Source organism: Podarcis liolepis (genome assembly GCF_965112155.1).
Source record: "Podarcis liolepis genome assembly, chromosome: 8".
NCBI classification, from domain to species: Eukaryota; Metazoa; Chordata; class Lepidosauria; order Squamata; family Lacertidae; genus Podarcis; species Podarcis liolepis.
Genome location: NC_139560.1, coordinates 34,094,102 through 34,119,544, shown reverse-complemented (window position 1 = coordinate 34,119,544; position 25,443 = coordinate 34,094,102). Strand labels below are relative to the sequence as shown.

Genomic DNA, 25,443 nt, shown 5'->3' with positions numbered 1-25,443 from the left:
CAGGCCTGGAAAGCTGAGTTATGTTCCATACAGGGTCGCCCTAAGACAATGGTTCTCAAACCTTTTCACTCTCGGCCATATTTTCAGAATAAAAATTTGCTTACACCACACTAAACGTTTTATTGATAAGAAATGCACTGGAAAACAAACAGAAAAGATTTTGAAAAGATATATATCCATATTTTGCAAATAAATAAAACAATATTAATACTATACTATATTACACTGAAATGTTTAATATTTCCTTGAATGGCCAGTGTGGCATGTCACATCCTTTGAGAACCACTGTCCTAAGACTTTGGGCTACCTTAGGTGAACTCTGTGCTCTAAATTCTCACCACCACTCATCACCTTGCAGCCTTTCCCACCTGAGGCAGCTGCTTTACTCTGTCTAATTAATGGTAGGGGCAATCCTGGTTCCATAGTAAATGCAAGAGCATGCAAAGATGCAGTATTCACACACAATCGGCAATGGAAGGACTCCATTTAAACTGATTTAAATGGATCCATGACTCTTCCTAAATTTAAGGGGAACTGACACTTTCTCTCATGCTTTAGTTGATTACTGAACTCTGTGGGTAAAACCTCAGTTCCTAGGACTTGCTGATCGTATGGTCGGCGGTTCGAATCCCCGCGGCGGGGTGAGCTCCCATCGTTCGGTCCCAGCTCCTGCCCACCTAGCAGTTCGAAAGCACTCTTAAGTGCAAGTAGATAAATAGGTACCGCTTTATAGCGGGAAGGTAAACGGCGTTTCCGTGTGCTGCGCTGGTGCTGGCTCGCCAGCTGCAGCTTCGTCACGCTGGCCACATGACCCGGAAGTGTCTTCGGACGGCGCTGGCTCACGGCCTCTAGAGTGAGATGAGCATGCAACCCTAGAGTCGGACACGACTGGCCTGTACGGGCAGGGGTACCTTTACCTTTACCTAATCAACTAAAGCATGAGAGGAATGGGCAAGAAGTCAGCAAGCAGGGAGTGGGATGGGGTTATTACAGATTATAAGAGATGTGTAGTTTTAAAAAAAATGTACAACAGCATCTGGGAAATTGAAATTCTCCTAAATTCTCCCAAAATGGCATTCATTAGAACAGCTTAAATGTTACAGGAAGCCTTTCTTTGTGGAAATGAATGTTTCTAATTTAATTCTTAAGAAAATAGCATTCTTTTTTTAAAAAACCAAACATATTTACAAAATTGTGTGTATATCAGCTTTCCCATCCATATAATATAGGACCTTGTTTACTGAAGTGCCTTCAGGGGGTGCTATAAATAAGAGAATTGAATAGAGAATATAAGAGAATGATGAACGTAGAAGTGATTGATTTAGTTATAGGTAGGTAACCACTAAACCTAGGGCCTGCCAATCAGGAGGTCGACAGTTTGAATCCTGGCGATGGAGTGAGCTCCCGTTGCTCGGTCCCTGCTCCTGCCAACCTACCAGTTCGAAAGCACGTCAAAGTGCAAGTAGATAAATAGGTACCACTCCAGCAGGAAGGTAAACAGCGTTTTCGTGTGCTGCTCTGGTTCGCCAGAAGCGGCTTAGTCATGCTGGTCACATGACCCGGAAGCTGTACACCAGCTCCCTCGACCAATAAAGCGAGATGAGCGCCACAACCCCAGAGTCGTCCACTACAGGACCTAACAGTCAGGGGTCCCTTTACCCTTACCTTTAGGTTGGTCTGAAGTATCTGAAGTATCTGTAGAAGTGTGCATGCACACGAAAGCTCATACCAATAGCAAACTTAGTTGGTCTCTAAGGTGCTACTGGAAGGATTTTTTTTTTATTTTGTGATTGATTTAGATCACTGGGACTTGAGGATTATCTATCAATGATCTAGTAATATACACCCATATCTTCGAAAATCTCTCTTACATACAAAGAGAAGTTCCATTGTGTCGGGTAGATGTGTTCCTGCTGCTCCGACCTTCATGAAGGATCCTTGAACTTCCTGGAAATGTGTTTTCTCTTCCCTTTCCCAGGGAGGACTTGCATCTGAATATATGAATAGATTCTGCTGAAAATATTGGGGAGACTTGGGAGGAAGTTGTGGGACTAGTGTGGAGGAAGAGGGCAGTGTATGAAGAAAAATGCTGTATCCAATGCAGTGCAGCATAAAATAATCACCTTGACCAATATTAAGGGTCACAGGCAGCAAACATGGTGGTGAAGAATAAGACCACTTATTATGCACGGTCTCATTCATTCCTAAAGCACATACCCATATACACTGCTACCCTTCGACGGTCAGCTTGCTAGTACAGTATTTCATTAATGCTTGCATGGACACGTTTGAATTTATATTGCCATTAAAAACTAACAAAATTAGGGACTCCTTAGTCTAGCAAGGGAAAATCAGGATGGGGGGAGGACTTAAACATAGTCAGTGTGTACGTGCCACAGCAAATTTAGAAACAATATTTCCACTTTACTAATATTACCATTTAATTGTATTTACATCATCACTGTTTATATTACACCCTGTCCCTTGGCTGCGGACAACTCACAACAATTTCATTTCTCTGTCCTCAAACTGCTGACCATCTGTTCGTAAAAAAAACATATTTGAAGTGCTTCAGTATGCAAAGCAACAGTAAACTTTTTTCACCTGTTCTGTCTCTGTTGCTTAATTCAGTACTGGCTATCTTTTCTAACAGCTGTTTGCAATATTTTGGATTTCCCATGTCTCCAAATAGTATGCACTTCTGATGTGGTGTTACTGAAACGGTAGGGGTGAAACTGTTACGTCTGTCCTTTTGCAGCTTCTTAGGTTTTACTTAGTACTCAGAGAACAGTCGAAGAGAATGTAAAACAAACTAGCTCTCAGAATGCCTCCAGGGATTTCCAAATGGACAAGGTTATCCAGAGACTTTCAAGACCACAGTCTGGTAGGGAAAGAAATAAAGGGGAGGGGCGGGAAGAGAGAGAGAAAACAAAGTTTGCCCTGTAACATTAATTGGCACTATTTAAATTCTTATGATACCCAAGGGATAATAGGTTAAGCTGGCCTTGCCACTTACCATCATTGAAAATATTGTCCTGCTCCTTGTTTACCTGGATTGAGAAGATTAGGGAATTGTATTGTGGTGAATTCCAGCATCTGTGAAAGCGGTTGCAGTTTAATAAGCTGAAACAGACACCATATAATCACTTCTAGGAAGAACTTGAAGCAAATGAAATGAGGAACTATTTATTTTCCCCATTTACCAACTGGGCACAAAAACATACCTCTCTTAATTAATGTTTTATTATGAAATGTGGGTCTAACATATCTTCCATTAACATGTATTGATTTCAAAAAACGAAGCAAACTGAATAAGTGTTTCTGGGCTTTTCAGATCATTTTCTTTTAACTCATCGCTTAAAGCAGATCATATTTGCAAGTCTTTCTACAGTTTAGAGCTTTGCACTTTTAATGACAGTTCTCTTTTTAGAATTTCCTTTCCCAGTTCAAAGAAATCCAACATCTGTCCTCATGTGAAATGCAGATTTAACGAAGTGTCAAGTCAGACACTTTAGAATGAATCTTTAAAGACTCAAAAGACTTCTTTCCCTTCTTCTTTCCACACTTGCTTATTTGACAGAACATGCAAATAAGGATTTTGTGTTTTTTTTATTAGTTACAGAATGTATTTCCTTTGCCTTCGTATCACCCTCCTAATGATTAGGTCCACTTTACAAACAAGACAGATGTCACAGAGGTAGGAAAGCTCAGACAGATGTAAAATCTGTGTTGATAGAAGCCACTCCTAAATGGAAAATTATCTCGGCTAAATCATCTATCTAATTCAGAGAGATTTTCTGACCTGATCAAGAGTGAGGAGAATCATACAAGATACCTCATTTGGCCAATTGTGTGTTGTTGTTGTTTAAATGAGATAACTTGCTTAAGTGAAGCATGAACTCTTGCATGTTTACTTGTGAATAACTTTGCACACTTTTACGGGAGTGTTAAATCCTATTGAATTCAATGGGGCTTCCGAATAGGCTGGTTCTGCATCGGATTGCACTCTCGCTCAGTGGGCTGGGGCTTCCTGGGCATAAACTGCCCCCTGGGAATGTGGGCATTTACACAGATGCAACCCTTCTGCTGGCGCCCTGCTTTGCCCCATGGTCACTGCTGCGCCTTGGCTTGAAAGACAATCCACTTGTTTGCACAGGCAGCGGACCCAGACATGCAGAGGTCCGCGCTGGAGAAATGCCTGCAGCTCAGCGATCTACACCCGCGTAAAGAGGACAAAGCCTCCCTTAGCATCAGAAAGAGCCCGACTCTTCTTGCAGTCTCTCCCCTCTCTCTCCAGACCATCCCGAGGTGGCGTTAGGATTTCAAGATGCGAATTGCTCCACTTTCGGCGCAAACGACCCGCACATTAGCACTTGCTCAGGTTCTCCAGCGGAAGCTTTTGATCTCTTCCTCTAGCTGAGGAGGAAGGCTTTTTTTTTTTGCTTTCTTTTGGAGATTCCCAACAGGCTTGCCATGTGCTTTTCTTTGGTGCCCCCCCCCCCTTAGCATTTCTCTCCCGTGCGTCTCACTCACAGCTGAGGGTCCTTTGGGAATGCAAGGAGTTGGGAGGCGCGCTAAAGACCGCCCCCCCTGCAAAGCCACCCTCTCTCTCTCCCCCCCAGCCAGAATAGGGGGCGGAGGCGAAGAGGCCTCCCCTCCCCTCTACCTTCCCCGCTGACCCCGCCCCTCGCCTCCTGCTCCTGCGGCTGCTGGGTTTCTTAATAGCCGCCCTTTTTCTGTCGGCAACTCTCAGGTTACCGGGCTTAAGTGCGCGCTCCGACCTGGAGCCTCGCGTCGTCGCCGTCTTCGTCGCTGCTGCCTCGCCGGCGCTTCCTCCGGAGCCACCCCGCGCCGGCGATTGGCTCGGGCAGCCCCCGCGGTCTTGACACAGCGGCGCGCCGAGGGCTTGAGGACGTGTTTCAACAGATGGTTGGGGTTAGTGTGTGTCATCGCGTTCGAGTGGGGATTAGGCGAGCCGAGGGCGGCCCAGGCGGAGCGGGGTGGTCTCCTCCGGCTGCGCAAAGGAAGCAGCCAGAGAGGTGGCGCCTTGGCGCGCTCTTACCTCGGGGGGGGCAGCGCGGAAGAGGGTCCCTATTTACGCAGGAAGGGGAAGATCGTCCAGGTAAAAGGGACAAAAGTCACCGGAGGATTCCCTTTCTCTTCCCAGCCACCCTTCTCTCTCTCTCTCTCTCTCTCTCTCTCTCTCTCTCTCTCTCTCTCTCCCCTCTGCTTTTGAATGGAATGCTAGCCCTTCGCACTTGGTCCAAGCCGGTCGCGGCCGTCTTATCAATGCTCCTATTGTATAGCTGACAGATAGCAGCGGGCAGAGCTTGATGCCTGCCTTCCCTCGCAGACCTGACACTCTGGATGCACTTTGAGGTCACGCTCGAGAAGGTGGTGTTGCAGCAGCAGCAGCCTCTGGTCGGCGGGGAAGGTGGGGTGAGGGACGGGATGGACTGCGGCGGGGGAGTGTCTTTTACGCACCCACGTGCACGCTTTCGACCCCCCTCCCCTCCCCAGATTTCTGATGCTAAAGAAGCTTTAGTTGCGCCCTAGAGCGATGCCAGGGGCTTACATCTCTCCCCACCACCACTGCCAGTAGTAGTAGATCATTCAAGTACCAAAAAAAGGAAAGAAACAAAAAAGTTTGGCCGTGTTCTCCTTGGAAAGCGCCCGCACGCAACTCGGCTATCTTCGGGAAACGGGTGCCAAGAAAGACAGCGGGGCGGAATTTGTGCTTTGGCCGGTTCAGAGAGGCAAGTCAGGTTCTTCTTTTGGAGAGGTCTCCGGTGTAGTTGGTTTTTGTTTTGTTTTTCCCGGGACGGGCTCCTTTTTGGCAAATGCAGGGCTGGGCTGGGCTGGGGTATGTCGAGGACTTGGCAAAGCTGCCTGCTGGATTTCCAGGGTGGTGATGGTGGGAGGAGGGCCAGCAGCAGCAGCAGCAGCAGCAGCAAGCTGAGAGCAGCAGCCCAGCACTGTGGAGATGAGGAGCTGCCCTCGCAGCTGCGCGGAGCAGATGGATGTAATTCATTTGCAGGTCTGTTTGTGAAAGTTTTACGACTCGCTGAAAACTAAGTAGCATCACCATAACGGATCATTAAAGTCTAGCTGTATTTATTTATAGATTCTAAACAGCCTCTCCGAAGTGTTAATTAAATTGAAAGGGGCTTTTCTTTTTTCCTTTTTAAAACAAATCTGCAGGGAAGGAACAAGATGCAGAGACTTGGGCAAATAAATGGTCCTTAATCTGCGTTTAATGCGACCCTCGAAGCTGATTTCGCCAACATGTCTCCTACCCCCACATGTGGGGATTGCTGCTTAGAAGGATTCCCGGCTTTAAAGCGGTTATGCCCCTTGCTTTGGGAGTAAACCCATTGAACTCAATGGGATTTCCTTGGTAAATGGAGGATCGGGACCTGTAACTGCTCTCTGGGCTCCTTTGGCACAGGTTACTTGCCAGCTTAAGTAGAATGTGCAGTTTGTTGGTTAGATATGGTTGACTCTCTGTTTCTTATATATTTCGAGGCATCCGGTTTTGTTTTGTTTGTTTGTGTTAATCTGTGACCAAATAACAGCGTTTAGCCTTGAAATAAATAAATATGCATAGGCAATAACTCTTGCATCCCTTGTTGGAATGTAAGAATTGCGAGAAGTTATTCTCTCCCATGGGTGGCTGGCTGTGGGGGGAGTTTCGCTTTGCCCTCAACCTTTCCAGGTGAGAGATTCTCTAAGTGATACTATGCCTAATCCTTTCTGGAATAAGATCTGAGGAATGTAGGGGGGTTATGATGGAGGATGCGTGCTTCGGATAACATCACCCCTAAAACTTTTCAAGTTAAATGCATACATTTAGCATTCCCCGTCTGCTTGGCTGGCTTACAGATTATACGCCCTCTCCAAGAAAGCATCGTTTCCCCCCAAATAACCCCTCCAGCAGTATCAAATAAGGGTATTGGCAAACTGCTAATTAGTTAAATGAAATGACTAAAATGGGAGTGTTTTGATTTTCTCTCTCTCCACCCCCTTCCACACAAAGCTCCTAAGGAGAGGTGGGAAACTTTCCCAGATATTTTTAAAGGCAGAAAAAGAGAACGCTTGCAAATGGGGGTTAAAACTTCCATGAGCTGAACAGCTCCAGCTGCCCTTTCATATCTGGAGAAATGTGGATGGTGAGGCTTGTTCTGTAAGCCACCTTGTCTCCACAAAGATATACAATATGGTACAAGGCAAGGTGCAGCGGTGTGGTGTCAAGAATATAAACACGCAAAGCGGTGTCAGTCTAATTGCTTCCTGCTGTGGAGCTGCATTTTAGGTAACTGACCTACCACCTGATTCTGTGCATATTTACTCCACTGGCGAGAGCCAGTGTGGTGTAGTGGTTAGGAGCGGTAGTCACGTAATCTGGGGAACCGGGTTCGCTTCCCCGCTCCTCCACATGCAGCTGCTGGGTGACCTTGGGCCAGTCACACTTCTGTGAAGTCTCTCAGCCCCACTCACCTCACAGAGTGTTTGTTGTGGGGGAGGAAGGGAAAGGAGAATGTTAGCCGCTTTGAGACTCCTGAAAGGGAGTGAAAGGCGGGATATCAAATCCAAACTCTTCTTCCTCTTCTTCAGAAGTAGGTCCCTGCTGAGTTGGATAGAATTTGTGAGGAAGGATTGCAAGCTTAGTGACTTTAATGTCCTTGAAAACTTCTGGGTGCCAAGAGGTGGAGGGAGAGAAACTGAGCAGGGATCTAAATTCTGTTCTCGCATCACTTGACCTGACGGGGGACTATCTTTAAAAAGAAAAGACAATGCCCTCCGGCTAGTCCAAGCTCTTTGTCGAAGCAGAATCTACTGTTCCAGATGGTAAATGTTCAAAGGAATATTTATGGCTACTGCTGCATACCTCAGGTTGACATTTGGTTTCTTCCTGACAGCACTTGTGCTGGGTACACACAGATGAAGTTCCCATTAGCGACTCGACAGCTGTAAAACTGTTCAGAGTTTAGGATGTTGCACAGGGAGATTATCTGAAGAACAAGGGGGGGGGGGAGAGAAAAAGTTCCTGGGAGGTGTGGTGAAGCCCTGCGGCTGACAGGTCCGCCGCTATGCAGGACAATCTTCCAATTTGGATGGAATAGGCATTTTTGCCTCCATTCTCTCTCTCTCTCTCTCTCTCTCTCTCTCTCTCTCTCTCTGTGTGTGTGTGTGTGTGTGTGTATGTGTGTGTGTGTGTCTTCTTTATGGAATGCAGAACATACCAGACGAGTCACAAGCCAATGTGGTGTAATGGGTAGAGTGTTAGACTTGGAACAGGACTCACTGCTCAGCTATGAAGACCACTAAGTAGCTCTGGCCAAGTTGTTACTTGTCAAGCTAACCTAGAATTATAGTTTATAGCAGCCTGCCTTGTACCAAGTCAGAAAGTTTGGTGGCTCTGGCTCAGTCCTGCGTGAAAGCAGCTTTCCAGGGTTTCAGACAGGGTCTTTCCCAACCTTACCTGGAGATGCCTCGCAAGGTTGTTGTGAGAAGTGGTGTAGTGGAGCTGGAAAAGGAGAGCAGGCAAGTGTAGCTTCTAGGATGATTTCAGAGGAGGAGCAAAATGCCACTCTTGCTGGAACACCTTGCTCTGGCATGTGGATGAGGTGATAATGAGGCTTTCAAGTTTTAGTTGGTCACAAATTAACATATAGAGGGAAAGGTGGTGGTGCCCCCGGCCATTCCTTTCCTTCTGAGCCTCCTTGCTTTATGGTACCATTATTAATATGGCTGTTGACATCTTTGCCCCGCCTGTTTTATAAGTCATTGGAATGTGATGATATTGTGTAAATGTATCCTTCTATGATATCCTTTTTTTTTTTTACAACAAAGAGTGGCTAATAGTTTTCACAATAAAACTAATTACATGGGGAATGAAGAAAATATTCAAGCAGAGGCCTTGTGCTTCTTTCTCTTGGCAGGGTTTCTACTTCACATAAGCAGTTTAAATAGTAGTGATTCTTTTTAAGATACGATAGTTTATGTTACTAACAGAAAGCTAAATGCTGCATTTCATCTGGTGGAAGATCTTTTGTTAAAGCTCTGTGTTTAACAACTCAAACCTCTGCACTTGGGCAGGGGGAGGCAACCTAAGGCCTGTGGGCTGGATGTGGCCCAATCGCCTTCTCAGTCCAGCCCGTGGACAGTCTGGGAATCAGCGTGTTTTTACATGAGTAGAATGTGTGCTTTTCTTTAAAATGCATCTCTGGGTTATTTGTGGGGCATAGGAATTTGTTTATACTTTTTTTTTCAAAATATAGTCCGGCCCCCACAAGGTCTGAGGGACGGTGGCCTGGCCCACGGCTGAAAAAGGTTGCTAACCCCTGCACTTGGGGGTAACGTCCTCTGAGTTCAAGGGAGTTTACTCCTGCGTAACTATGCACAAGAGTGCTGTCATGCCGCATGGCTCATCCGGGTTGTCAGTATAGTTGTTCTCTGTGAATCAACACAGCTGTCTGCATTTTTGGACTCTCCTTGTGAGCGCAGCTATGAACTGTCCTTGGAGACTTTCCTGTTGTGTTCCTGCAGCTCAACATTAATCTCTGGAACACAGGAAGCTGCCTTGAACGCAGTCAGACAGTTGGTCCCACCTAGCTCAGTGATGTCTAAACTGGCTGGCAGCTTTTCTGAAGGGCTTCAGGCAGGGAAACTCTCCCAGCCCTTGCCTGGAGAGGCCAGGGGTTGAACCCAAGACCTGCTGCCTGCAGGGCTCGACCTCTGAGCTATAGCCCTTCCCTGGGGACAAATCCCTTAAGAGAAAGGGTTGGGATATAAATGTGTGATGGTGGCAGGCATCACCATTGTGGTCAGAAAGAGCAAAACTAAAGGATCAAAGATTGGGTTTTACTTGTGTGCCCGGGATGCCTTTGTCACCTGCACTCAAGAGACAGAAATGTAATTTCACTGAACTGTGCAACATTATTTGCTTTAACCCAGTTCATTTTTATTCTGGCAAGGAATGCAGTGACTTGCTAGAGGCTGAACATGCTTTGATGTAGATTGGCTTAATTGTGTGTTAGTTTATTACTTGGCAGGGGGTTACTCTTTCTGGCAATTCATAGTCCAGGTAAGGTGAGCCTGCTCAGCTCTGCAGCATTTTGATTTGAGCTGTGGCTGGTTTATGTAAATCTTGCTAACAATGTATAACTGTGCATCTTTCAAAACAGCATGGAATATATCTGAATAGATAAATAGAGAAAAGGAGCAGATTTTGTGATTGTCGCAGAATGTTGTGATTGTCGCAGAACGCTTGTTGCCATGCTCATCCTGGAAAAACTTGAGAGAAAATGGGCTTGCATCTCTCCGTACTTTGAAATAATAGCAGATATCGGGATCCCAGTTAAAGAACTTTTCATTCTGGGCAAGGACTCACGAAAACAGATTGTGAAACATGCTGAGATGGTGCGGGACAGAATTTCCAAATATGGAAGGCATTATAAACCGCCACTCTTACAGGAAGTTAGGTATCTATGGAAAGAATGATTTTTGAATGATTTTCAAATACTCTTCTGGCTAGGTCACATCTATTGCAAAGGATTTTGGATGGTTTATTATCAAGGCTTTGAGCCTTGATAATACAGAGTCATAGAGCTGCCTAGGCATATCAAGTTTTTTTTTTAATTTAAAAAAATGATACAGTGTTTATGTGCATAGGTATGGCTTATTACAACCATATGAAGCTGGAGTTCTGGTTGTGAGTTTGAAAATATAAGGAAGACCCTTTGACATCCAAGGATTTTTCCATTTGAAGATGGATGGGTTTATACTTCTTACAGGGCTACAGACCTGATTGCCTGGTGATTTGTGAGGCTCTTAACACAAAAAGGCAGTTCCTGTGTTGCCACAAGTTTTTACATCCAATATCCAAACTAAGGATACTCCTGTGATGGTTAGGGGCTATATCACAGCATCTTAGAATTTTGCAGCAACAATGTCATATTAATTGGGGGAGGGATGGGCACTAATGCTGAATGGCTTCTGCTATTCAGAGCCAGCCCTACCATTCGACTGTGGCAGCCACCTGAGGCAGCTGATTTTGGCTGTCTCAACCTAATGGTAGACATCAATAAAATGGTACGCAAGTTTTTATAAATTGCTTTGTAAAAAAAAAACAACCCTCAAATCAAATGGTGTGTAAATTTTATGAAATAAGTTGTTGGTTATTTAATTTATTGTTGATTTTATTTTTACTTCCAGGGAGCAGGAGAGCTTTTCTGTCTCAAGTGCTAAAATAAGTGGAAAGACTTTGGGGTGCCATGACCAGTATGGAGTAGTTTGGGGAGATAGGATGCTATTAGGTTCCAAAATGTCTTAGGTCTGCACTGCTGCTATCTTAATCTGAATACTACAATCTTCTTCAAAGGAATCCGTTCAGAGAATATCAGCAGTTACCACCATCTCTTCTTCATATACTGGTTCCTCTTATTAGTATAACAGAGAGAAAGGTCCTAGCAGTAATATGTGTAAATGCATGGGAGAAATGAGAACATATCAGCCAGTGAGTGCTTTCAGGGTCAAATTTCAGTTGGCTTCTATAGGACTTGTATCAGCTTGAATATTTTTGAGGTTTGATTTGGACACAACAAGTTTGGATGTTACGGGTAAAGCCAGTCTTTTTGTTTTTTTTTTAAAGAGTCTTTGCTCATTCTTCCACAGCTTGTTTGACATCCACTTGCATCCAGGAGCTATTTTTTATTTACGCCAATGTTATCTGCTGCTCTACTGGCAGGAAATGACTTTGTTTCCCACCAGTATATCTGCAGGTGGCTTCAAATCTCTATTCTTTATAGGGCTGGATGATTACTCTTTTCTTCAGCATTTTTTTATGGGATCATGGATTATTGGAGCTATTTAAGAGATGACTAATTCAGAACTGTCAGTCATACTTTTTTTTTTTTAACTAAGTCATGGAAATCAAGACTATATAATCTTGGCTGACATGTTTGGCCTCCATGGAGTCATTAAGTGCAAAATGCAGTAAGCGCAAAGTGAACTGTCCCTTACATATTTTATGTTTACTTGGAAGTAATCCCTAGTGAGTTCAGCAAGATTATAACTCCCAAATACATGTGTATAGGATTGTAACCTTAATGTGTTATCACCCTGTGGGGTTCCTTCACCCCAAATTAAAAATAAATGAGGAATGCCTGATATTAGAGTGGAATTAAAGCCTGGGATACTGATCAAGATAGAAGTCCAACTGTCCAAAACACAATTAGCTCCTCTTCCATCATTGTCACCTCTCCTAGTTGACTAGAGAACTTGGAGACAAGTCAGTCCCAAACCGGAGGACGGTGATGTCACAAAAAAGAGAAATGAAGATTTCTGCTTCCAGTGGCCATGAAAAGCAAATTGTTAAGATGTAACCATGAAGATTTCAGTGGAATTTATTTAGGTATAACAAGGCACAGAGTTGTTGGAAGCTTTTAATAAATCTATTTTAGATTTTTCCAGTTGAGGATTTCTGTCTTTAGTAGGCTGTTACAGTGAAGCCATCTTCATGTTTTCATAGAATCACAGAATTGTAGAGCTATTGTAGAGACCACAAAGGCCATCTAGGCTAATCTCCTGCAAATGCAGGAATCTTTTGCCCAGTGTGGGGCTCAAACCCATGACTCTGAGATTAAGAGTCTAATGCTCTGCTGGCTGAGTATGTGAAGGAACCTTCACAGAATGAAGAGGAAATGGGATTGTACCACAGGCCCAGCTCCTAACATTAAGAACTCCCAATGCCTCACCCCAACCATAACCATGCATGAAGTGAGGAAGCCTACAGGCATAGACTTTCCTTCTTCAGACGTTCCCCTTAATCATGTGGAGCCTTCTTCATAATGTGTGAAAAAGGCTTAAGTCTCTCTTACAGGGATGGGAAACCTGTGGTCCTCCAGATGTCGGTGGACTATAGATCCTATTATCCCTGACCTTTGGCTGTGGTGGCTGGAGCTGATGGGAGTTGGAGTTCATCAATGTATGGCAGGCCACAGATTCTCCATCCATGCCCTCCAGTTTCCAAAAATCCTGTGTATTGTTGCAATTCCCATCCAGGCCACTCAGGGTGGGAGCAGGAATGGAAAAAGAGAGGGTGGAGGAAACCACACCCAACAAATCTTACACTTCATTGGCACTATGGTGATCTCTGACCACATAATCGTCTCCATCTGTCTGTTTAGTTGCTTGTATGGTGGCTGCTCAAGTGGTTCAGGTCAGCTATAACAATGCCAAAGACCCATCCTTAAAATGAAAGGGGGCAGCTTTAACGTGACAGAACCATTCCAGCACCAATCATCCAAGCACATAACACTGGAGGAAGGTTCCCACAAGGCTTGGAAATCAAACAGTAGCCGTGCTGCTAGCATCTATGTGTGATGATTCCCAGCCATTTTTCAGAAACGAGAAGGGGACAGTGACTTCCAGATGATGCCATGTGTTGCCAAAGTTGCACAGAGTGTTCTAGGAAGTGCACACAAGATTTACTTAATTGGTTCAATGTCCCAGCAAAACTTGGGCTTTGAAGCCTTTCTTCAGAGGGGAGATTATTTGGTTAAACGGCTTTTAATACACACATAGCATTCATTAGGCACCATGGTCTTTTGTGTAGCTATATTTATTACATTCCCCCAACCCTGAAGAAGCTAAAATGGATACTTCATTGGGCCCATAAATCTTATGTGTGCCTTCCTAGAACCTTTATTGCTCTGGGGCTATTGCCCTCCCTTGTTGTCATTGGTCATCATAGTTCTGCAACTGGTTGTTTTAGATCAGGCTTAGGCAAACTCTGCCCTCCAGATGTTTTTGGTCTACAACTCCCATGATCCCTAGCTAACAGGACCAGTGGTCAGGGATGATGGGAATTATAGTCCCAAAACATCTGGAGGGCCGAGTTTGCCTATGCCTGTTTTAGATTGTGCATGGTGAATTTTTAAAAGTACTAAATGTACATTATGAAAACAGTGTTGTCACTCCTACGACTGTGCTGGCTTGGACCGATGGGGTTTGTAGTCCAAAACATCTGGCAGGTACATTGTTGGTGAGGGCTGAAGTAGATGGTCTAAGCAAGATCACACAGTTGGAAGGACATCTACGCAGGTTTTTCAGGAAAGCGCCTATGCCAGTCTATTCAAGAATAGCTTTCATTAAATAAAAAAAATCCTTCCAGTAGCACCTTAGAGACCAACTAAGTTTGTTATTGGATTGGTATGAGCTTTTGTGTGCATGCACACTTCTTCAGATGATCTTCAGGTATCTGAAGAAGTGTGCATGCACACGAAAGCTCATACCAATAACAAACTTAGTTGGTCTCTAAGTTGCTACTGGAAGGAATTTTTTTATTTTGTTTCGACTACGGCAGACCAACAAGGCTACCTACCTGTAGCTTTCATTAAGTGCAAGCAATTGTCAGAACTGGCCATAGTTTTTTTAGGCTGAGAAATCATGAGCAAATATGTCAGTTGCAATCCTACATTCACTTACCTAAGAGTATCACTGAACTCAATGGGACTTATTACAGTAGAGAGAAATGGTCATTTTGCAGAGTCTGTGGAAGAATTAAGATTATGGTTCTGGTTCAGTTTCCAATGACAATGTGCACTATTTCAGGGTCTTCCTGTCACAGGTGAAGTCCTGCTCCTGTTATCTCGGTCCTTATGGACAGACAGCTTGCTTTTTTTTTGTAGCAAAGGCTGTTTAAGGCTGCAACTGATAAGATTTGCTTCTTGATGGGACTGGAAAAGCAGTAGTAATGCACAGAGTCTGCACTGGCATTATTACAGCCTTTCCAATACGACCTCTGTAGTTCAAGGCGCACTCTGACATTTTGTTGTTGCACTGAGGTATGCCGATCCTGGCAAAGTCTCCACTCTGTACCGCTCTGAAGCAGTTAGTACAAGACATAGTCAAGACCACTGTCTCCTATACCCTTTCTAAAAATGAATTAGCCCAACCCTCCATTAATCATGCCTATACCAGTGAGGTTTCCATGCTCACAAATCTTTGTACATCTCTGAAAGGGATGGTGGACCCACCTACAAGCTTTACTTGTTGCGATCCTGGAAGTGTTTGCTTGGCTACTAGAGGAAGCAGGATGTTGAGCTAGATGGGTACTTGGTCTGAACCAGGAAGAGGCGTCATGAAGTGGTGGGGGTGGGGAGTCCTTGTTTCACACCACAAAAAAGGTGGGTGGATTAAAGCCCTGTGCGTTATCTTTTGCAGCTGGTGTCTGTGGGCAGAGCCAGTGCCCTCAGGTTCTTTTCGCAACTGTTAGCTCTACAGTGGTATCTCGGGTTAAGTACTTAATTCGTTCCAGAGGTCCGTGCTTAACCTGAAACAGTTCTTAACCTGAAGCACCACTTTAACTAATGGGGCCTCCTGCTGCTGCTGTGCTGCCGGAGCACAATTTCTTTTCTAATCCTGAAGCAAAGTTCTTAACCCGAGGTACTATTTCTGTGTTAGCAGAGTCTGTAACCTGAAACGTCTGTAACCTGAAGCGTATGTAACTCGAGGTACCACTGTATTCCTGTACCACATGAGTGTGCAGTAATGCATCTCTTATGGATAGTTGACAGTCTTTCCCTACCAACAGTCCAAGTAATTCAGTCTGCTTAGAAATGAGAGCAGTTCCATTGCCATATCAGCAATGGGAATAAATCTCTGTGCTGGCTTGTAGGGAACTAAGCTTCAGTATGGTCATGTTGAAGTGACCACAGGGCAAAGAGTCCAAATATCATGAGCATTAGTTCTTATGTGGTTCCATGGGGTTCTGTTTTGTCCCCAAACTTTTTTATTGTCTGCATGAAACCACTGACACAAGAGTCATCTGATGATTGGGAGTTGGGTGTCATCAATATACAGGTGATACCCATATCTATCTATCTATCTATCATCTATCTATCTATCTATCTATCTATCTATCTATCTATCTATCTATCATCTATCTATCTATCATCTATCTATCTATCATCTATCTATCTATCTGTCTATCTCACTATCTATATTGTGCTGTGGTAATCCTGAACTGTTGTCTGGGCTCAACGGACTGAATGTGAGCTAATAAACTGAAGTTTAATCCAGACAAGACTCAAGTGCTTTTTGAATAGTAGGTTTGGGTCATGTCGTTCTGGCTGTTGTATCACTCCTGGTTAGATCTAGGTTGGACTACTGCAATGCACTCTGTTTGGGGCTGTCCTTGAAGAGTGTTACAAAGAGCTATTAAAAATGTAGCGTCTAGTGTAGCTTTGGTGTTCACTGCTTAGGATGCATATATTATATCAGTTCTTTTTCATTAGCTCTGGTTCCGATTAATTTCAGTTCACAGTTCAAAGTGGTATTTGATACCTAAAGAGCCCTAAATGGCTTTGGGGCCAGGCTTTCTGAAACACCCTCTCTTCCCGCATGGATCTGTATATTCACTGTACAGTATTAAGCATCTGAAGATCTGTTCCATGTTCCACCATCTTCACTAATGTGCTTGGTTGGGGGACATTAGAACAGCTCGTTTTGGCAGCAGCACCAGATTGTCCAGCTCCTTTCCAAAAGAGGTTTTATATTCCCTGTTATGTACTGAAGTTCTCACCCTGGGCCAGCGGGGGGATACTATAGATAGTTATGCAAATAAGGGATCAAAAGTGACGTTCAGTGATTGGATAGTTTTAGAAAATTGTTACAGTTATGTTGTACTGGAGCTCTATATAAGCAGGCTGACTGAACCCTTCAGCTCAGTTCTGTTCTGGCCTGTGAATAAACAAGAGCTCTTTGAAGAATCGCTGTGTCGTCTGATATGTTCACCCACAACTTAACATTCCCCATTTCTTTGGATGGCATAAATGTTCTTTTAATTTGCCTTCAACTCCTGTTGTGAAGAGGGTTTAAAAAAACACACACACCAAAAAAACACACCTGACCCTAACAGCCCTACTGAATACTGATTGAGATACTGTATTTCTTTTATCTCAATATTTTAATTTTATTCTAGTGTTTTTTCATCTGGAACCAGCCTTTTGGGGCAAAAAGTGAGGTAGAAATTATTTTAAATAAATAAATAAAAATCAAGCAAAGGTTAAAAAGGCTTGGAAAGTTTTGTTGTTGTTTTCTTTGGTAGATGTGAAAAAAACCAGAGCTCTTGTGCTGTGTGGTCCTCTTGCATTATTCTGACCTGTGGAATAAAGTCTCTTCATCCAATAGGCTCTCAGTCAAACTTTTATACCGAATTCAAAGTCATTAAATAATTTATTCCCTTAAAAGCTTTGACTTCTCTGTTATAAAGATCTTATCTCAAGGCACTCCCAAACTCCCCTTCTTGTTATGCTCCATACTAAGTTATACTTGGCTCATTTCCTAGAAACTTTCTCTGAAAGATTTCTAAGCATACCACATACTTACAATGAAACAATATGTGATAAGGCTTCTGCATAATATCTAGACATTTATCATCATTTTACTTAACCTGCCTATTTAGCCTAAATAGGAGCCACTCAAATTCCGACTAGCCTCACATTTCTGCAGTCTGGATTTTATGGCCAAATATTTCATAATTGTTCTATGAATCTCTAGTCCTTTTCCATAGTCAAAAGCACCTCACAGTAAATATGTTAATGTTATCTATGTGCTTCTTGCTTTGATGTGCCACATTGGAGTAAAAAGGTCCAATTGAGAATATTTTGTGACTGGGTTTTGTTACAAATACAAGATTTCAGTTCTCTGTGGTGTAGTGGTTAGGAGTGGTGGACTCGTAATCTGGTGAACCGGGTTCGATTCCCCGCTCCTCCACATGCAGCTGCTGGGTGACCTTGGGCCAGTCACACTTCTCTGAAGTCTCTCAGCCCCACTCACCTCACAGAGTGTTTGTTGTGGGGAAGGAAGGGAAAGGAGAATGTTAGCCGCTTTGAGACTCCTTCAGGTAGTGATAAAGCGGGATATCAAATCCAAACTCCTCCTCCTCTTCATGGGGAGGGAATGACATTATTCCTGCCAATCTGCAAGCCTTGTGCCTTAACAAATGCTGTCCATAACAGCTTGCGAGGGCTAAATGCCATGACTGTCCCACTGGGTTTTTAAAAGAAGAAATACTCTGATTTGGTCAGCATGTCGCTACTATAATTCTGTAGTAAGCATTATGCAGATGCCATTATTTATGTAGCTTGGCACACACTTTGTGATGATGGTCAAGATCTGGTGCAGGGTTGCAGTTTCGGCAGCACAGTGACTGAGCAACTGCTTTACTCGCAGGAGAAGTCAGGTTGAGTTCCTGACATCTCCGGGTAGGACTGGGAAATGCACCTGTCTGAGGCTCACCACTTAAGAAATTTATTTATTTTAAAATATATATTAAGTGGTTTATGACTGCTTTGAAATAAATGGCCTGTAGACATCTAATGAGTTCATGCATAAGGTGGACATTGACCCTGACTTCCCATGTTCACATCCCAGCATTCTCTCTGTCTTGTATTGCAAATGTTTCCATACCCTTTTATGTTTAAATAATTTAATGTTCAAATAAATAAAGCTGTCCTATAATGCTTTAAAAAGTGGAGTTTAAAAACATTTTTTTAAAAGAGCACATATTTACTCACTATTTGCTTCTCCCAACAGCTGGGCATCCACATCTGGACTCATGATTTACAGTTCCTTTCTTTCAAACTGCAGACAAGGTAAGCAAACCAGCTTTTTCAAGGGACTAACCAGAGACAATTTAGATTCCAATGCAAGCTAAATGGAGGGAAAGCAACAAGTTGAGAATCGGCGTTCTCCTTAGTTTCCACGATGCCATCATTTTTGCAGTGCATCTTGACCTGCGGAACAAGCAGCAACCTACAGTGTGGGTGATGAAGTCTTCCCTAAAAATGGGACGTACACAAGGACACAGATTCTACATTCAGGTTTTTACTTCTACACAACTAGAGAGGGGGGTGTGCGAGTGTGATATGTGTGATGTATACTTCTAACGTGCAACCCTAACCGTGCCTACTCAAAAGGCTGTCTATTGAATTCCATGGGGCTTTCAGATAAGCAGACTTAGGATTGCAGCCTTGGTAAGTGTAAAAATATACAAAGATAACAGTATGTACGACAGAATGTGTGTGCACAAGAACTGGGGACAGGAGTCTTACTTGTGGCTTAACAAGAGACAATAACATTTTGAAGGATGGGAAACGCCTTTTCTCTCAAAATACACATTTAAATAACACACACACACACACACACACACACACACACACTTACACTTCCAAGAACCATGGTGCAGTACTCGACAAAATGCAAAATCTCATGGATAGCTAAGTTCTGATCTTCACATTAGAGATGGGGATCAAGTCCTTTTGTATAGGACGGGAGGGAGGGAGTCATGGATATTAGAGGAAAAATAGATTAGCTCTGATCTCCTAGGTCTCTGCTCTAGTGATTCAAACATAATTTCACTTAGTTTAAAATAATCTTTGCAAATTCATGTTGCTTATATAGCCTGCCTGGTAATATTTGCTTTATAATTGGATTGCTATATTCACTCTGATATTAAGCTTTCTCTCCCCCCCCCCTTTTCTGCTAGCTGTTTCCTCTTAGCTCAGTGTTTTCTAATTATTATTTTACTTACTGGCTCATCTGCATTTTAGTTGCTTTATTGCTGTCTCCAGAAGAGTCTTTTTAAGGGGGAGGAACTTTGGTTAAGCTAGTATTGCTAACTTTGTTGGCTAACATGAGAAGATGAACATGTAGTGAAAACATTTTGGCAGCTTCAAAGCAGTTACACTATCAGGGGTCACAGGTAGGGAATTCCAACCTGACCTAAAGTCAATTGTTTCCTTAGTGGAAACTCACAGTTTATGAAATACTGACATGTAGATGATGAAACTAGAGCTGGAATAGCTCATTATTTAAGAGTGATGATCCAAGCTATTGTTTAAAAAATATTATTGACTTGTATGAGTATAAATATTTAGAATTCAGAAAAAAATAAGGAGGCCTTTAACGCATTGACCCCTTATCATCTTGGCTTGTTCCCTTCTCCTTTGGGACATGGTCAGAGCAATCATTTTGATAAGAACGGATAGCTCCTTAAGAATCCTTAGATAGCTTTGAAAATGTGGTTTTGCTTATTGCAAGTGTCAGTACTGAGTTTTTTTGCATATGTTCTGTGCTCTCATAGCATATCTTGTTATAAAAATATTGCTTGATATTTTAAAAGTAAATTAAGGCTGAAATCCTAATCCCACTTATCTGGACATAAACTGCATTCAGTAGGACTTGTTTCTGAGTAGAAAAGGCTAGTGTTGCACTGTAAGGTTTTTTTTAATGAACTTTCTCTCAAATAATTAGATTCCTATTATCCACACGATACCTGTCAGATTATCAGTTGCATCCCACTAACTTTTACTCACTAACTTGCAATTCAGGTTGCCGGTTGCATCCCACTAACTTTTACTCAGAGTAGACCAACTTAAATTAATGGACCAAAGTTAGCTATGTTTGCTCTGTGTATGTCTAGCACTGGGTACAACCCTATGTTCCTTATGGGTAATCTCACAGATTTTGTAACTCAAAAGTTTGCTTAGCTACTGGAGTGAGAACTTACCTGTGAAAAGCATATGGTAACAGGGGAACCTGAGTGGCCTTTCAGGTGTCGATGGACTCCCAACTCACATATGCCCCAGTCAGAATTGTTGGTTGTCAGAGATTATGGGAGTTATAGTTCATTAACATCTTGAGGGCCACAGGTTTGCCATACTTTGGTGTTTCCAAAGACTGAGTTCCTCAAGTATCCTTACAGTATTGTTGCATGTGAAATTAAGAAAAGGTAAAAGGTTCTACATTTCTTAGGAATTTGTGTACTTATGAAGAATAAGTAGAAGAACATAGCTGAGTGGTCTTTGGGGGGGGGGGAGACTGCTACTAGTCTGCAAACTGCTTTGTCCATCTTTGAAGAATAAGGGAAAGAACACAATGTCTTTAAACATCCTCAGTCTTGGGTGGCCCAAGATGCCACTCAGGGTGTGCATTGTGTGTGTGTGTTTTAAGTAATCCATTTCTTCCTGTTCGGTAAAACATTCCACAGTAAAACAGTGGCAACCAATAATTGTGGGATGCTAATGGAATGTTATCATAGTGTAAGTAAAATGCATTTGTTCCAATTTGGAATACTTCTGTATTGCATTCCTTTTTATGATAGCTTCAGTATCTGTAAGAGTTTAAACAATGCTTGGAAAAAAGCCCATGCTTATGCTTGGAGACGTATTTGTGGTGCAGTTCATTAAATTAAGACTCCTAAACATGTCTCTAATTACCCTCTTAAGCCACTTATTCAACACTAAATAGCAACTGTTTATTAAGAAATTTGCTTAAGGCTACCACCACCATTGCATTAATTTGTATCTAACTGTTTAGAAATACATTGCAAATGTTCCACTATTATTGCGCGAACATAAAAGCGGCAGTCTTAATTAATATAAATGAATACAAACTGAAGGAAGCATGTTTCCAATTTCGGAAGAAAGTTTAAAGCCTCATTGGAAAAATAAAAGAACGTCTACTTTTTTTTATTAAAAAATGCAATCCAAAACAAGTCGTTTAGCGTTCCCAAAGCACTGTGTGTTTCAGTGCTCTTGCATACATACTTTAACACAGCGGTAGCCAATGTGGCACTCTTCAAGACATTTCAAGGGTTCTAAACCTTGGGCATTTTAGCAAAATGTATTTAAAAGCCTATGAAGTATAACACAAACATTACTTAATGTAAGTCTGAGACTAGTAAAAAGAGTTGTGGGCAACTTACAACTGCCAGGAACTATGCCTCAGTGCCTTCCACATGCACAGCAGCAGGAGGATTAGATTTGGGGCGCAGGAGGATTTGGGGCACAGGACAGAATTCCAAACAAAGATGTGCTCTCTGAAGCCCACATTCCCAGCATGTTCGCACTCCTGCCTCAGCGACATCTTCGCTGGTTTGGTCATGTCCACAGAATGGAAGATGGCAGGATCTCCAAGGAGTTGGCTACAGGGAGCTGGCTTCTGGCACCACAGACCAGCTGTGTGTTACAAATATGTCTGCAAACATGACACGAAGGCTGACAACATCAACCCCACCATGTGGGAATCCCTTTCAGACGACCACAGTGCCTGGAGGCAGGCGGTCAAGTTGTGTATCCATAGTGGTGACCAGAGGAGAAATGACTGCTGGGAGAAAGTGCATCTACAGCAACACAACTGGATGCCTTCATCTGCCCCAGCTGTAACAAAACATGTCTCTCCCGTATCGGTCTCCACAGCCACAGCAGGCGCTGCAACATCCCAACCTCATCCCCAAAGGTGCACTTCTCCATTGTCTCCTGAGACCGAAAGCCTAAGAACATGGCAAAACCAGGAGCTTCACAATTTGTACTTTATTATTAGCCGCTCCACTCCACTCCACCTGCTGCTCATATGGGCTAGCTTTTTGGACAGCGGTTTTCTTGTTGAATTGTTCCTTATCCTGCTTTTTGAATATACTATTTTTTTTTATCTGGCTGTGAGTCGAGATTCTATGTTTAGAGTGCAGGTGGTGACTATGAAGTTGCCAGTTTGCAAGTTGCATTGTGTGTATGCGTGCTTCTGGGAAGATTTGATAATGCAGGTTTCAAGTATTTTTTAGCCATAAACTTAATGCTAATCATTCGTTAGCATCCTTTTCTAACCATGGGACCATAACTTGCCTGCTTGGTGGAGAAAACAACTAATTTGCCACAAATACAAGGCAGTGACTGAGAGAAATACTGATACCGTTGTGCAGAGGAAGATGCAATTTTGAGCTCATTACCCTCCATCAGTTCATACTGAGAAAGTGACACTACTTCCTTCCTGGGTGTCTCAGTTTTGTACAGTGGTACCTCGCAAGACGAATGCCTCGCAAGACGAAAAACGCGCAAGACGAAAGAGTTTTCCATTTTTTGAGTCGTTCCGCAAGACGAATTTCCCTATGGGCTTGCTTCGCAAGACGAAACGTCTTGCGAGTTCTTGCGAGTTTGTTTCCTTTTTCTTTAAGCCGCTAAGCCGTTAATAGCCGCTAAGCCGCTAATAGCCGTGCTTCGCAAGACGAAAAAACCGCAAGACGAAGAGACTCGGGGAACAGATTAATTTCGTCTTGCGAGGCACCACTGTATGTTGTTTTCATAAAGTGAATGAAGGGAGAGATCTACACTATTGAGCAAATGACTCTAAATGCTAGCTGTATCTCCCACCCCAATATACACACATAAAGCACACACATCTCCAAAAATGCAACATTGCACAATGGAAATTATGCAGTAAATGATTTCTATTTGGATCAACAGTTCAGAGATAACGATTGCAACCTTTTTGTGGGGGGAGAGGTGTGAGGTTATATACTGCAGGTATATTTCAGCTACGCTAGTTTTTATAATAATTTATGAGCTGATTCACATGGGATCTGTTGTGTCCTCACAGACAAGTTTTATCTTCTCGACTCTGTTGCTAATGGACTTCCTCCTAGGGGGTACCATACTCTATAAGACAGTAAGTCTCCATTATGAATTAGCCATGTAAATCAGTGGCCTTACTGTACCTTGCAAGAGAGCCTTAAGTAGAACTTGGGGAGGTCAGAATACCTGAATCAAGAGTGAGCACAGAGATCTAGAGCTGTCAACCTCTGAAGCACAAAATCCTACTAACTGGACAGCCGCTAAGCCTATGAGGCCTAGGTAGTAGTGGGGCCAGAGTCCATGCTCTAGGGAGCAGAACTGCAAACCCTGTTTTTGTGCATTTTTTTCATGTAGGGCATTCACGGTTTCAAGCTGCACTTTGGCTGTCAAATGTATACATAAGATCAGTACAGTACAGTACCTCAGGTTATATATGCTTCAGGTTACATACGCTTCAGGTTACAGACATCACTAACCCAGAAATAGTGCTCCAGGTTAAGAACTTTGCTTCAGGATGAGAACAGAAATCGTGTTCCGGCGGCGCGGCAGCAGCAGGAGGCCCCATTAGCTAAAGTGGAGCTTCAGGTTAAGAACAGTTTCAGGTTAAGAACGGACCTCTGGAATGAATTAAGTACTTAACCTGAGGTCCCACTGTATCAGTATATAGCAAGGATGTGGAGCCTCTGACTTGGGGCCAACTATGTCTTCTCCAAGTCTCTCCTTTTGGCCCTTGACTCTCCAGGCCACACTTTCTCCCAAGGAAACAACCCTTCCTAGCCCCGCTCTTCACTCTCTCCAAGTGCTTTTGCTTCGCTGGGAAGTGTCCTTGAGCTGTGCTCATTCTCCTTGTTTGTCTGGATAGAGGATGAAAAGATGTGGCTTGGCAAGGCTGGAGAAAATCCTGCCTTCTCTGTGCCTGAAATATGTGTATAATGGAAGGGTTCACATCCATTACTCTGACTACTTTTGTCTCTGGCCCTGTCCAGCACCAGCATGCGGCCTCTAAAAGGTTGCCCCCAAGGGAACACTTCCTTCTGTCTGAAAAAGTTTATTCACTCCTCATATAAATGTTGGTGTGTGTCTACCCCAGATGTGTAGCTTCAGGAAATCTGTGGTCTTGTTCTTCAGTAGAGATGCTGATAATGAAATGCACGCTTTTGGCAATCCATTATAGCCAAAAAAATAAATAAATAAATCTTCCAAGACATCTGACTTCCAGCTATCTCTGGCTTCATTCTGTATATCTCCTGGGACTGTCGACTCACCACTTATTGGAGTGGCTGAGCTTTCTTTTTACTAGTCCCAGACTTGCTTTAAGTAACGTTTCCGTTATACTTCATAGGCTTTTTAATACGTTTTGCTAAAATCTCCAGGGTCTTGAACTTCTGGAATGTTCTGGCGGAAGATGAGAATATACATGCATGAAGTCCTCATGACGTGAATTCAGTCAAAGGTCAATCCATGGAAGCTGCTGATATGTGTAGTAGCAGAATAAGTGGGAAAATTCATGAAATTTATCCTACAGAGGATTTTTGTTTAAGATTTTTCCTGAAGCATAACCCAGCTGTTTATGGAACATCAACTTCATATCTGATGAACAGCTTTTGTTTGTATGGATGGTTTACTCGTTTTTAGAGTTCGTTGAACTGATTTTGTTGTTTAGAGCTTGCATTTGTGTGTTTACTTCTGTTTTTATTGTGTACACTGCTTCGATGGCTTTATGTTGTGAACCAGTTTATAAATCTGAAAAAATAATAATGAGGAGGAAGAGGAGATTAGGGCAAGGATGGGGACTGTTGCATCCTGTATTTGTTTATGCTGCATTTAATCAAAATTAAATTTTTATTTGCTGCTTAAAGGTGGGTGTAAACATGGTTTCTTCTCCATCTTGGGAACACCAGAATCCCCTTGAAAATTCATTCTTATTGATGAGATCCACCATCCTCACTCCTAGGTTCAATATATTTGTTTGGTATCTTTGTAAATTCTGGTTTATGTTAATAGATACTTGCAAAACCCAGATCTT

General features: G+C 43.0%; 1 protein-coding gene across 9 annotated transcripts in view; it reads left to right on the top strand.

Moving 5' to 3' along the window:
- SULF1 (sulfatase 1) overlaps window positions 1–25,443 on the top strand; it is a 116,509-nt gene that overhangs the window by 9,904 nt on the left and 81,162 nt on the right. The window contains exons 1-2 of one of the 9 annotated variants that reach the window (XM_083517564.1): window positions 4,621–4,935; window positions 18,604–18,662. The gene's annotated coding sequence lies outside the window, so the exon portion shown is untranslated. Of the gene's footprint in view, window positions 1–4,620; window positions 4,936–4,968; window positions 6,038–18,603; window positions 18,663–25,443 lie in introns of those variants that run through there. The other 8 variants (XM_083517558.1, XM_083517557.1, XM_083517566.1 and 5 more) reach the window with 8 other exon arrangements.